The sequence below is a fragment of the Benincasa hispida genome, chromosome 6 (assembly GCF_027475165.1).
Source record: "Benincasa hispida cultivar pf3 chromosome 6, pf3_genome.v1.1, whole genome shotgun sequence".
Taxonomy (NCBI): domain Eukaryota; kingdom Viridiplantae; phylum Streptophyta; class Magnoliopsida; order Cucurbitales; family Cucurbitaceae; genus Benincasa; species Benincasa hispida.
The window spans coordinates 33,093,056-33,107,818 of record NC_143483.1 but is presented as its reverse complement, the minus strand read 5'-3'; positions in this window follow the sequence as shown (position 1 = coordinate 33,107,818).

Sequence of the window (14,763 nt, the reverse complement as noted above, 5' to 3'; positions counted from 1 at the left end):
TGTTTTGTTAATCTTTTCAATTTTTCAATTGATTTCCAAATCAATTTATTTTCTAAAATTGAAAATATTATTAATTTTACAAAATGAATTTCATAAATTAATTAATAAATAATTATTTAAATAATTTAAATAATTCTAATTAATTTAATATCAAATATTAAATTAGTTTTACACAAATCCACCTTCATATATTTAAATCATATTTAAATATTAATTCTCCAATTCCATTTAATTTTTAAAATTAAACGTGTAATTATATCTCTTATAATTACTAATTCCTTTAATTCTAATTTGAATGTTTCAAATTAACTTATCACACTACTCTAAACCTAATCCATTTACGAGCTAGTCGGGGGACCTCGCAGACTTACAGATAATGGGCTCCAATGATCCGAGATTAATCAGCTAAACTCATTACACCAAAAAACCCCCATTCGTTAACTAATGGGTCACTTCACTAAAGCCCAAAGTTGAACTCCCCTCACTGTAGATATATTATGTCCACTCGATATAACAATGATCAGTAAATTAACCCTTCATAGGTTGTTCATAATAACGGCTAGGTCAAATCTCCATTTTACCCCCGAGAATACCTCTTGTTCCTTAGTCCCACTAATCCTCTAATGAACAATTGATTTGTGATCCAATCAACAAACTGAGTCCCCTCGGGCCAATTAACAAGTGGGGCCCCTTGTTCAAGACCCAAAATCAGCATTTAAGGGAACAACCTCTCTATTATCCCTAACAGCGGGTATGAGTGAATTTCATCTTACACCCTATGTCCCCAACTATCTATCCGGTCTTATCCCTGAAATGGGAGGTTATTAAGCCGACGCTGTTGAGCTAACCCCCACCTATGCAAATCTAAGGGTAATCCCGAATAAACAGGAGTTCATAGTTATCTCCGGATTGAGGTAAGGTTACCTAGGTCATCGCTTTAAATAGTTAGTCTTAAATAGTAAACAACATTATAAAGTAAGAGTGACTTATTTCGTGGTCCGATCTTGTACAAAACCCATTTGCACAGGACACCCCCACTCCTCATGTCATAACATGTACGAATTAGGATCATTTCGTTTGTAGCACTTTACAACTATTTGTAACAACTACAGAGTAGGCCGCATCCAATAGTGTTACCAGAATAAGGCACCCAACTTTATTCGTATACTATAGATCATTTTGACTATTTTCTCGAACCTGATCTACTTTTATGTCTCCACATAAGGTTCAAGTACTCATGTAATAGTCAAGGGACTTTTAGGTTTATTGTATTTCTAATAAGCAATACATATATTTAATAACAACTTATTGAATTTTCAGAATAAGTTTTATTGTTTTCAAACCACGAGTTTTAGGACATAAAACCCAACAAACTCCCACTTGGACTAAAACTCCAGTGGTAACTTATATATCCAATATGTAAGATTGAGTTTCTGAGTTTTATAGAGAAATACAATAAACTAGGGTATCTCATACCCATGGTTTACCATACTGTATCCCATACCTGATATTTCTCCCATTTATCCTAGGTTATTAACCTGGTGTTTCTAGTCTTACTAGGTGATTCTCAAAAACTTTAGTCGAGAGAATCAGTGTAAACATGTTTAGTGTACAATAGACGTATTAAACTATATGGAAAAGGCATCTTATTCTCAATAATGACCAGGAAGTCATACTTTCCTCCCACTACATTGAGATATTCTCAACTCTCTGAGTATGACGCATCTGACTTGTCTTAACAACCCTTGTTAACAGTCAGATCTAGAAATCTCTAAACTTTCTATACTTTGATTTAATCGATTTCTAACCGTTTTTAAATATCTGAATATTTGGAAATGACTTTTAATAGTTTGATTGTTTAATAGAAGCTGCTATGAGATAGAACAAACATAATTTTCGAAAATGAACATCTCGTTTACAATAAAAATATATATATTTTGTTCTTTACAAGATAACAAAAGCGAGTATGATCAAGCAGCAACTTCTCCCACTGGTTAAGCTGAGCAAGCGGTCCTCAGGAACTAGTTTACCTGTTATCTTTTTTGGCAAGGTATTGAGGGCAGTTTCTTTTCCAGTGCCCTTCTTCGTTGCAGTGGAAATACTTCCCTTTGTCTGCAACATTTTTCTTGCCTTTCTTTCCTGCGGGTTTCTTCTTCCCTTTCCCTTTGTTCTTTTTAACAGGAATACTTTTACTCTGTGAAGAGGAAGCAACATCAGGCTTGGAGGACGTTTCTCTCTTTTCAGCGGTAGTAACGTTTACTTCTGATTCCAGACCTTTTATTCTCAATATAGTATGGTAAGCCTGTAGCTCATTCAGTAGAATAGTCAAGCTGTATTCAATTTTATTCACGAGTACATTCGTGTAGAACTGCAAAAACTCTTCAGAAGAGATTCTAGAATAAAATCGACTTGACTTCTCTCGTCAAGAACAACGTCGTTTACTTCTGCCACATTAAAGTGGACCATCAAGTCCAGGACATGTTCACAAACAAAGGTCCCCTCTTTCATGCGACTGTTGTAAATGTACTTGATAACATCATGCCTTAGGGTGAAGGACGGTTGCCTGAACATCCCTCGTAGAGATTCCATAATCTCTTTGGCAGTATCCATATCCTCATGTTTCTTTGCCAAAACATCTGATATGCTGGCAAGGATATAAGCACGGGCTTTATCATTCACCCTGATCCATCTATCATACGCAACCCGAACAGTTTTGTTTGTGTTAGAGCTCGGAACGGGAGGACAATCCTCTGTTAAGACGAATCATAAATCGTCTATCACAAGTATAGTATTCAAATTTAATTTCCAGGTTACATAATTATCCCCAATTAGTTTATCTAATGCCAACAATTGTATTATCGAACTTGTCATTATGAAATTATAAACAAACTCTATAAGTGAATTGCTTTTAAATCCAATCAAGTTTTAGCAAAGTAATAATATACCCAAGATCATTTTTGCAATGATACTACAACAAGACATTCTTGACTAAATACTATCTCCAGAATAACTCATATTCCGATAGTCATTTAGGTACCGCTTTTGGTCAGAAATTACTAATACTTAATAATTCTGTAAGTGTAACCTTCCGTTTTTAGACGTTAGAGGTCGACCCCAACTATCCTACCAAAGTGGAGAGATAAGGTTGGGAATGAACCTAAGAAATCTTATCCATCTTTGGAGGTTGAGTTGTTTCGAATCCTATGTTACAACCCTCCATGGGGATAGTCGACGTTAAACGACTAGTAAAAGGCCACTTAAAGCTAACCAACAAGCGCAACATAGAAATCTCACGGTCCAAACTAACGGAAGAGACCGTAGGATATGTTGACACATATCCCTCACTCATTTACTATGAATTACTTCCCCCGTTTACTTTGTTATTGACTCATACAAAAAACTTTCCGTATGGAGGTCACTCCTAGGGTGACACGAAGCGTCATATGAATCTCACGGTGTAAACTATGTGGAGACATGGCAGTTGAAATCTATATATCGTATATTTGATTCTGTTTGAACAATTTTCCCTTATTCACCAAAATCTAGATTTATGTTAAAAAATACTTTCCGTATGGAAGTCATTCCCAGGTTGACACGAAGTACGACTTAAATCTAGACTGTGAACTCTAGGGACGTGAGAGCTAAAAATAACGTATCATATATATTATTAATCTCCCACTAAAGTTTTGTATAACTTTATCATATAGAAGTTATTGAACTCCCACTGAAGTATTCTATTAAAAGGGTAAATTTATACTTAGGTTTTTTTTCGGCTAATAAAAACAACCCTAAGTTTAAGTTGTTTATCTAAGTATAATACTTATAAATGGATTTAAACCTGCGATGTCTAGGTGATAAACCGTTTTATTACCTCACATTGCTCATGTATGCTCATAAAACCGATTAACAACACTCAATAATTCTGCCATAATCCTCAGGTAGGAGGTGTTTCATAAACCGTCAACTTAAGTACCCCCAGCCTTCGACAAGATTATATACCGATTGAGTTTGTAACCTGAGTTTTACAAGTTTAACGACCTATTTTAACTGATTAAAACGAGTAGTTAACCTACGTGAGCATGCAACTGTTCTTTGTTATGGATTTTAAACGTCTAACCCAATTTTATAACAGCTTACAAAATTTTAGACGTGCTAAACATCCACAACATACATCAAAGGCATTCAATATTTAATATAACAATTATATTAAATACAAGAAACCTTAACATGCATACTATATATTATAACATTTTATAACATACTTTCAATGCATGTAACATGCTTCCTACGGTGGATTTTAAATCTACATGGTATACTGTATGCACATTCAAGATTTATTTAATTATAACATACATTAAATCCATAAATAATTAAACACAAACTGATATGGTTTTAGTTTTGGCATAAACAAGAAAACAAAAGCCTAATTATTACAAAACAACTTCAAAACCGCTTCCGGACCGCTTGAACCACTCCAAACCAATCCCATACAGCTTGAACCGGACCAGAAATGTCTAAACCAGACCAGCCAATAACCTTTTGAGGTTGAACCGGTCTAGACCTCAAGAGAACCGGTTGAATTAACTACTCTCGCTCCATGTTTGAAATCTCGCTAAGGCTCATCGTGTAGCATAGACGACTATTGTCTAGTGCGTTCGTTTAGTGTCTGCTTGATCATGTAACAGCCATTGTATAGCGCCTGACCAAGCTACACGATCGTATAGTGACTTCCATCTATCGTATAGTGCCATCGTTTAGCACTGGTAAAAAACTACACGATCGCTTAACGCCATCGTATAGCGCCTCTTGATGATCGTTTAGCACGCGCATAGCTACATGATCGTTTAGCACGCGCATAACGCTTCAACGCATCGTTTAGCTGGCACACAAAGCTAAACGATCGTGTAGTGCCATTGTATAGCACTTTAACGCATCGTTTAGCTCCCACGCAAAGCTACACGATCGTGTAGCGCTATCGCATAGTGCCTCTACACATCCTTTAGCTCCCGCAGGTACACGATTGTCGAGCAAAACACTTCAACGCCTAGTGCTCGTAGCTACACGATCTTCTAGCTTTTCTTCACATCGTTTAGCACCCGTAGCTAGATGATCGTCTAGCATTTAAACCTCAACGACGATATATAAGCAGAGGCTGAAAAACTGGAATCTACAACTCGGCCTTTTTCACTTGTTTCTTCGATTACATCTTAATTTCAACTCTAATGACTCCAAATAAATTACAAACTCTTAAGAACAGAAACAAGCTATCAAACAAGAGCCAATTACAAATTTAATCGAAAAATCAAAGAGAAATTAAATCCCAAAACTTAGAAAACTATATCAGTGCACCAAGTTTATATAACTCATGAAAAATACCCACCATGTCAAAATTAGACTGAATTGAATGCTTATATGATGCTCTGATACCAATTGTTGGATTGTATCAGTAAGCAGCAGAAGTAACAAGGATCAATAAGCACTCTACTTCATTAATTTTGGCAGAAACTAAAGCATGCTCTTGCAGAAACAAGTGGGTTTTAAGTCATACCTTTGTAGAACTTTTGAAATCTCGATTTTCAGCTTCAAATTTCTCCAAATCTTGTTATAGTCCACCTCAAGATCTTCCCTCTATTCTCTTGGTGCTCTAGATTGAGTTGTGGGATTCAAAATAAGCTTGAATGAAGGGAACTTGGAGAAGAACTCACAACAATAACCCATTTGAAGATCATGGTATATTTATTGGGTTTCATGTCCTAAAACTTGTGGTCTGTAAACAATAAAACTTATTCTGAAAATTCAATAAGTTGTTATTGAATATATGTATTGCTTATTAGAAATCCAATAAACCTAAAAGTCCCTTGATTATTATATGAGTACTTGAACTTTATGTTGAGACATAAAAGTGGATCAGGTTCGAGTAAATAGTCAAAATGATCTAGTATATGGATAAGGTTGAGTGCCTTATTCTGGTAACATTATTGGATACGACCTACTCTGTAGTTGTTACAAAGAGTTGTAAAGTGCTACAAACAAAGTGATCCTAATTCGTACATGTTATTATATAAGGAGCGAAGGCGTCCTATGCATATGGGTTTTGTACAAGATCGGACCACGAAATAAGTCACTCTTACTTTATAACGCTGTTTACTATTTAAGACTGACTATTTCAAAGCAATGGCCTAGGTAACTTGACCTCAATCTTGAGCTAACTATGAACTTCTGTTTATTCGGGATATCCTTATATTTTCATAGGTGAGGGTTGGCTCAACAGCGCCGACTCAATAACCTCCCATTTCAAGGGTTAGACTGAATAGATAGCTAGGGATATAGGGTGTAAGATGGAATTCACTCCTACCCGCTATTAGGATAGTAGAGAGGTTGTTCCCTTAAATGCTGATTCTGGGTCTTGAACGAGGGGCCCCACCCTCTCATTGGCCCGAGAGGGACTCGGTTTTTTTATTGGATCACAAATCAATTGTTCATTAGGGTATCCATGGTACTTAAGGAACAAAAGGTAATCTCGAGAGTAAAACAGAGATTTGACCCAGTCGTTATTACGAATAACCTGTGAAGGGTTAACGTACTAATCATGGTTATATCGGGTGGACATAATATATCTACAGTGAGGGGAGTTTAACTTTGAGCTTTAGTGGAGTGACCCATTAGTTAACGAATGGGGGTTAGTTCGGTGTAATGAGTTTAGCTGATTAATCTCGGATCGTTGGAGGCCATGATCTATAGGTCCGCAAGTTCTCCGTACTAGCTCGTAAATGGGTTAGCTTTAGAGTAGCATGATAAGTTAATTTGAAACGTTCAAATTAGAATTAAAGGAATTAGTAATTATATGAGATATAATTATAAGTTTAATTTTAAGAATTAAACGGAATTAAAGAATTAATATTTAAATATGATTTAAATATATGAAGATGGATTTATGTAAAATTAATTTAATATTTGATATTAAATTAATTAGAATTATTTAAATTGTTTAAATAATTATTTATCAATTAATTTATGAAATTGATTTTGTAAAATTAATAATATTTTCAATTTTAGAAAACAAATTGATTTGTTAAATCAATTGAAAAATTGAAAAGATAAACAAAACACAAAAATGGAAATCCGTTTTTTCCATTATAAGTTACATAAAATAACCTTAAATCTTAGTTTATTAGATTGAGTAAATGCATATAAAATAACATTTATTTTATTAATAACAATATGTTTACAGAGTGTTTACAAACTACGAGATTATCGGGAGAATTAGGACACCAATCACAACAATCTCCTACTTTTTTTAAAACCTCGGGAGACTAATGTACAATAAAAAACAGTACAAAATAAAATAAACTAAGGCATACTGTATACCCCAGGAACATCTCCCACTTGCTTTAGACGAGGTGCCGTATATCTCGTAGACCTAAATTCTCCATATGACCCTTGAACAATTTAGCCGTGAGAGCTTTTATAAACGGATAAGCAATGTTGCCCTCCAACGCGATCTTCGTGACAATCACATCACTGTGATGCACAATCTCCCGGATCAAATGATACTTCCGTTCTATGTGCTTACCTCTTCGATGACTCTGAGGTTCCTTAAAATTTGCCATAGCCCCGCTGTTATCACAATAAAGTGTGACCGACAAAGACATATTTGGAAGACTTTCAAATCAGTAAGGAACTTCCTAAACCAAATAGTCTCTTTAGCAGTTTCACAAGCGGCTATGTATTCGGCTTCCATAGTGGAGTCTGCAATGCATCCCTACTTGATACTTCGCCAAACTACAACCCCTCCATTCAGAGTGAACACTGACCCTGATGTTGATTTTCGAGAATCTCTATTAGTCTGAAAGTCAGAGTCTGTGTATCCTGTAAGGATCAAATCCTTATCTCAATAGACGAGCATATAATCCCACGTTCTCTTAAGATACTTGAGAATCGTTTTGACCGCCGTCTAGTGATCTAATCTTGAATTGGACTGATATCGACTGATAATCCCTACTACATAGCAAATGTCAGGTCTAGTACATAACATTGCATACATAAGCTTACCAATAACTGACACATAGGGAATCTGTCTCATTTCCTAAACCTCTTGAGGTGTTAGGACACTGTTTCTTAGACAAAATAATTCCATGCCTGAAAGGTAATAACCCCTCTTGGAATTCTGCATTGAGTACCTGATCAACTTTTTGTCAATGTACGATGCCTGAGACAAGATCAACCTTTTGTTCTTACGATCCTTTATGATTTAGAATCCTAGAACAAACGTTGCCTCTCCGAAATCTTTCATTTAGAATTGGGCGGCTAACCATTTCTTAATGTCAGTCAGAAAACCTACATCATTTCCAATGAGTAGGATATCATCCACATACAGCACAAGGAAAGCTACTAAGTTGTTGATGATTTTCTTGTAAACACAAGGTTCATCAACATTTTGATTAAAGCCAAATGATTCGATCACATTATCAAATCTAATATTCCAAGATCTAGATGCTTGTTTCAGTCCATAAATGGACTTATTAAGGTTGCAAACTTTGTGCTCTTGATTTGGATTAATGAATTCTTCTAGTTGAGCCATGTAGATGGTCTTCTCAAGATTACCATTCAAAAAGGCAATCTTGATGTCCATTTGTCATATCTCATAATCTTAAAATGTGGCTATGGATAGGAGAATCCTGATAGACTTCAACATGACAACAAGTGAGAAAGTTTCCTCATAGTTCACTCCCTCAACCTGGGTATAACCCTTTGCCACAAGTCTAGCTTTAAAGGTCTTTACCTTTCTATCTACACATCTTTTCCTCTTATAGATCCACTTATAGGTTTTATCCCATCAGGCTGATCCACAAGTTCCCAGACAGAAATGAAGTACATAGACTTTATTTCCTGATTCATGGCTTTAATCCACTCATCTTTGTCAACATCCTCCATTTCTTGTTTATAAGACAATGGATCCTCAATTCCATCATCAAATATGATATTTTGGACTTCTGTTAAACCCATATCGCGTTCAGGTGGGTTCGCAACCCTTCCACTACATTGAGGCAGTCTCAACTCTTGAGATGGTTGATTAGATGAACTGACATCAACAACTCTTGTTGATCTATCAGTCTGTTCAACAACTCTTGTTGAACTCTCAATAGTCTCATTAGAAATCTCATTAAAAACAAGCTTACTTCGTGGCTTATGATCCCTTATGTGGTCTTCTTCCAAGAAGATAGTATTTGTCGATACAAACACTATGTTCTCACTTGGATCATAGAAGTATCCACCTCTCGTTTCTTTGGGATAACCTATAAATAGGCAAACTTTGGAACGAGGTTCCAACTTTTTAGGGTTAGCCACAAGCACTTAGACTAGACATCCTCAAATTCTGAAGTAGTGTAAACTACCTTTACGTTCTCTCCATAACTCAAAAGGTGTTTTAGAAACACTCTTCGAGAGAACATTGTTCAAAATTCAAACTACAGTCTCTACTGCATATCCCCAAAACGAGTTTGGAAGATGAGCATAAATCATCATGGACCGAACCATGTCCAACAAAGCTCTGTTTCTCCTTTCTGATACACCATTCTATTGTGGTGTATGGTGCTGAGAGTTGAGACGTGATTCCATGTTCTATCATATAGTTTTGAAATTTTAAGTCCATACTCCCCATCACAATCAGATCGTAGTGTTTTTATCTTTTTACCTAATAAGTTTTCAACTTTAGTTTTATACTCCTTGAACTTTCAAGAGTGTCATAGTTATGTTGCATTAGGTATAGATACCCATATCTTGAATAATCATCTATGAAAGAGATGAAATATTCATACCCACCTTGAGATTTTACACTCATTGGACCATAGAGGTTTGAATGTATAAGCTCCAAGGTTTCCTTGGCTCTATAACCTTTTCCAATAAAAGGTCGTTTGATCATTTTGCCTTTAAGGCAAGATTCACATACAGGCAAAGAGTTTTCTTCTAAACCATTTTGAAGTCCACATTTCACCAACTTTTCAATCCTATTGAGATTGATGTGACCTAACCTTAGATGCCAAAGATGACATTTTCCTTAGTAGAAACCTTTGGTCTTTTTGTAGTTGTTATTTTTTTGAACATTTCAGTATTAAGCAAGGTTTTTATGACTAACGACCTTAGTACATACAAGTTATTTTCCATTGAACCAAAACCAATCTCCATACCATTCTTAAAAATAAACACTTTATTCTCAGAAAAGGAGATGAAATAACTTTGTTCAATCAGACAAGAAACTGAAATTAGTTCCTCTTGATATGAAGAACTACATAAACATTATCCAGTAACAGATAACGTTTCTTGTCTAAAAATAACTTAAGTCTACATATAGCAACAGCTGAAACGACCTCACTAGTTCTGACTCTAAGAGTCATCTCTTCATCTTCTAACTTTTTCCAGGAACTAAATCCTTGATGGGAAGAACATATGTGGTTAGTTGCACCTGAATCAAGTATCCAGACAGAATCATCATTCTCTACCAAACACGTCTCCAAGACAAATAAATTACATTTATCGTCTTTAGACTTCTTTATCTTCTGGAGAGGGAATCAGTATCAGAACCTATATAAGCTCGAAGTTCCGTTTCAGAGAACAATTCTCGTTGATGAACTTCATCTGAGTCAACAACAATTGCTTTCTCTTTTAGTCCCTTGACATTTAAGTAGGACTGGATAATATCCTGGGAACTGATACTACTAGTATGTTCGTCATCAATTCCTTTTAACTCAAACAATGAGAACTTACGTTCAAACAATGCTTGCAACGAGTCCATGATCTCTCATGCAATGACCATGTTCTCAACCCTCTTGGATGGATCTGTATACATGGGGAACAATGAAGCCTGAAAAATCAAAGGGGTTAGTTCAATATCCTTAAAGTTAAAGGATGGATCAATCAAGCTTCTTAGAAACTTGAGACATGTACCTTTACTAAAGAGAAATTTGATATCTCTGGTATGCTTGACTCCATTGGGTGTGAGTGTAGAGGAAAGGATGGAATCCTAGAAGTGAATAAAGGTTCTAAAGTAGTTTTGGTTTGTGAAAAAGTTAATGGTCTCTATATAATAAGAGGAGTGGAGATGATGACTAGTGCCTACACTGTTTCAACAACAAACTTGTGGCACAAAAGACTATCCCATATCCGTGCAAAAGGGATGCAAGTACTATCTAAACGGGGTATACGGCCCAAAGGGATTAGTGAGCATCTTTCCTTCTGTGAACACTATATTTTAGGGAAAGCTACCAGATAAAGCTTCACAAAATCTCAGCATACTACCAAAGGAATACTAGACTATGTTCATTCTGACCTATGAGAACCATCTCCTACACCAAGCTTTAGTGGATGAAGGTATTTTCTAAACATAATAGATGATTTTTATTCGAAAAGTTGGATATACTTCCTTAAAACTAAAGGACCAAGTCTTTGGGAAGCTTAAAGAATGGAAAGCTATGATAGAAACACAAACATGTAAAAGGTTAAAATACTTTAGAACTGATAATAGGCTTGAGTTTTGTAATAAGGACTTTGACAAATTTTGTAGTGAGAATGGTATAACTAGGCATAGGATTGTGAGGTACACACCTCAACAGAATGGGGTTGCTGAGAGGTTAAACAGAACTATAATGGAAAGGGTAAGATGTTTGCTTTCTGATGCTATCTTAAGTGAAATTTTTTGGGCAGAAGCTGCAGCCTACACTGTTTACACCTTGAATAGGTGCCCTCACACATCTGTATAGATTACTCCTAAGGAGAAGTGGACTAATCATCCTTCTAATCTAGATAACCTTAAGGTTATTAGGTGTGTAGGATTTATTCATCAAAATAAGGGAAAGTTGAAGGCTAGAGCTGTAAGTGCATGTTTGTAGACTTTACAGAGGAAGTCAAAGGATTTAAAATGTGGCATCTAGTAGAGAGGAAGTTCGTAATTAGCAGAGACATCACCTTTAGAGAGAAGGACATGTTTATGCAAAAAGAGAAGAGGCTTGAGGATAAAGCTGAGACATCTACCACAAAAATTGAGGTGGAGTTTACTACTGAGCAACGAACAAAACCTAACTTACCTAGTGACATAGAAGAAGTTGAGGAAGAAGCGGGGGAACAAGAAGAGACTGTTAATCAACAGCTAGACTTGAGTCAGTATGCCTTAGCCAAGGATAGACAAAGGAGAACCATTACCCCTTCAGCAAGGTATACTGAAATGAACTATATGAATTTAGTTCTAAATGTTGTTGTGGCTTCTACTGACCAAGAACCAACAACTTTTGAAGAAGGAACAAGTTGTTCTAATGCAAGGAATTGGATAGAAGCCATAAATGAGGAAATGCATTCACTAAATGTGAATGATACTTGGTCTTTAGCTCATTTTCCTAACGGTTATAAACCAGTAGCTTCCAAATGGGTTTTCAAACTTAAAGAAGGTGCATCCTGTGATCAAAACCTAGGTATAAGGCAAGTTTGATTGCAAAGGGGTTTACACAAAGGGAAGGAATAAACTACTCAGAGATTTTCTCTCCAATTGTCAAACAAAATTCTATAAAGCTTCTCTTATCCTTGGTTGCTTAAAATAACTTCGAATTGTATCAATTGGAAGTGAAAACTGCCTTCCTTCATGGACATCTAGAACAGACAATCTACATGATCCAACTTAAGGGATTTGAAGTCAAAAGGAAAGAGAATCTCTATTGCTTACTCAACAAGTCAATCTATGGGCTGAAACAATCACCTAGGTGCTCGTATAGAAGGTTCAATGACTATATATCTAGCATTGGATTCAAAAGAAGTTCCTATGGCATATGTGTTTATGTAAATACAAGTTCCTACAAGGACAAGGTTTACTTACTCATATATGTGGATGACATGTTACTGGCAGGTAGGTCCAAGGAAGACTTAACTCATGTTAAAAACCTCCTAAAAAGAGAGTTTGACATGAAGGACTTGGGAGAAGCAAGCAAACTTATAGGGATTGAGATCCTAAGGAACAGAGAGGAGTCTATCCTAAGCCTCAACCAGTTTAACTATTGTGAGAAGATCCTAAAAAGGTTCAACTAAGTGATGCTAAATCTGAAAACTTGCCTATTGCTCAGCACTTCAAGTTATCCTCAGCCAACTCTCCTAAAGATTCTGACCTAGAACATAAAAAAAGATGTCTATTATACCCTATAGTCAGGCAGTCGGAAGCTTAATGTATTTAATGATTTCTACCAGACCTGATCTCTCATACTCAGCTAGTCTTGTTAGAAGGTATATGTCTAACCTTGGTAAGAGATACTGGGAGACCACAAAAAGGATCCTAAGATACTTAGTTTGGTCTAAAAACTCAAGAGTAGTCTACCAAAAATCAGCTGAACCAGACTTAGAGCTATAAATGTGTAGATGCTGACTATACTGGTAATTTAGACAAAAGGAGGTCCCTAACAGGCTATCTATTCTTTTATGGTCCTAATCTAATCAACTAGAAAGCTACATTACAACTTATAGTGGCTTTATCTACAATAGAAGCTGAGTATATGGCATTAATTACAGCAATTAAAGAGGCATTATGGCTTAAGGGATTGTTGAAAGACTTTGGATTAAGTCAAACAATGGTAAGACTCTATTGTGACAACCAAAGTGCTATACATTTATCCCGAAATCCACAATACAACACTAGAACAAAACATATTGATATAAAGTATCATTTCATCAAAGACAAAATTGAGACATGGGAAATAGAAATCTTAAAAGTTCACACATCAAAGAACGTAGCAGACATGTTGACAAAACCAGTATCAAAACTTAAATTGATCAGATGTCTAGAACAAGTTGGTTTCGAACTTCCAGACACAGGGTAAATAGAATGGTCAGAATCAGGAAGATATGAAGATTGCAAGCATTAGAGTCAAGGTGGAGAATTTGTAAAAACAGTGACTCAAATACCATTTCAGCTAGTTTAGTTTATATAACAAACTTTATCTTGTAACGGTCAGATGGTATATGTTATAAATACCACTGATTAGAATAACAAAAAAAAAAAAAAAAAGAGTTTATCATACTTTTCTATTTTTCTGTAAACTAAAACTGCTGTAAGCAATCTTCAAGTGAGAAAGAAAGAAAATCTTCCCGTGGACGTAGGCTTATTGGCCGAACCAAGTAATTCTGTGTGTTTCTTCTTCTTCTCTTTATCTTCTTCTTCAATCTTCATATGTTTCTCTGAAAATCAACGAAAACACGATCTTATAATCAAATCACAACGTTTTCAGCATATCGAGTTGCATCGAGTCACGAATTTTTCTCATCGAGTCAAGAATTTCTCTCATCAAGTTGGATTGAGTAAAGATTAATACTCATCGAGTAGGATCGAGTAAAGATCAATAATTGTCAAGTTCTATCGAGTAAAGAACAGAAACTCATTTAGGAAAGAAGGAAAAACTCGTTGAGTAACGAGCTGAAACTCATTGAATAACGAGTATATACACATGGAGGAATTAACAGTGCTTATCGAATAAGAGAGAAAAATAAAGACAGTGTTACGCGAAGAAACAGAGCTTTCCTCAGCCATTTCTTCACCAACTCAGGATTCATCTTGATTAATTGGGCCTACATAAGATAGTACAACCCAACAGTTTTGATTAATTGGGCCTACACAAGATAGTTACATAGCATCTCATGCATAGGTGTAAGTTACATGAAACTATGAATTTGATTTGTGACTATGAAATCATAAGTAGGTAAAAATTACCAACTTAACTTGGTGAGGCAAACACC